Here is a 526-nt window from a genome sequence, read left to right as displayed (position 1 = left end):
ACTTACCTTCTCCTTCTCGATGAGGGACGGGATGAAGCTGCGTTTGTCGGCCGGCCGGTTGCTCACGGGATGGATCATGGTCTCGTGGGTGAAGAAATCCACATACGGCTGAGGAGAGAAGGAAGAGTGAGGGGCGGGCTCATAAAACCACCAATCGGTGCTCATCCTATAGGAAGTCCGGCGCGCTCACCTCATACGGGTCGTATTTGGTGTCCCCGAAGTGTCCACGTTGGAGCCGTTCCACCAGGTCCACCTGCTCGTCGCTCAGCTTGATGTCCTGTCCGGTTTTCTTATCATGAACGGTTCTCCTGAGGAAAGACGGAGACATGAAGCATAGAAATGGAGGCGCTATGACCTCCGACCCCCCGAGTCATGGAGCCACACCGGGAGGACTGACAGCACTGGGGTCCTGGGTGAGGTTCCCGTAGTCTGTATATTACCCCTCTCCATGTGACTTCCTCTGAAGTAGAACATCTCAGGATCCCACCTACATGACCTCAGGAGGTCCCAGGTGTAGGAGTCCCCC

The 526-nt window shown here is 56.3% G+C and overlaps 1 protein-coding gene across 1 annotated transcript in view; it reads right to left on the bottom strand.

Moving 5' to 3' along the window:
• The window catches only part of BOP1 (block of proliferation 1), a gene marked incomplete at its 3' end in the record, with an annotated part of 5,562 nt that overhangs the window by 2,006 nt on the left and 3,030 nt on the right, over positions 1-526 (bottom strand). The window lies entirely within an intron of this gene.

Source organism: Nanorana parkeri, unplaced genomic scaffold (genome assembly GCF_000935625.1).
Source record: "Nanorana parkeri isolate BGI_ZX_2015 unplaced genomic scaffold, ASM93562v1 scaffold4410, whole genome shotgun sequence".
Lineage (NCBI taxonomy): Eukaryota > Metazoa > Chordata > Amphibia > Anura > Dicroglossidae > Nanorana > Nanorana parkeri.
This window is presented reverse-complemented; position numbering and strand designations above follow the sequence as displayed.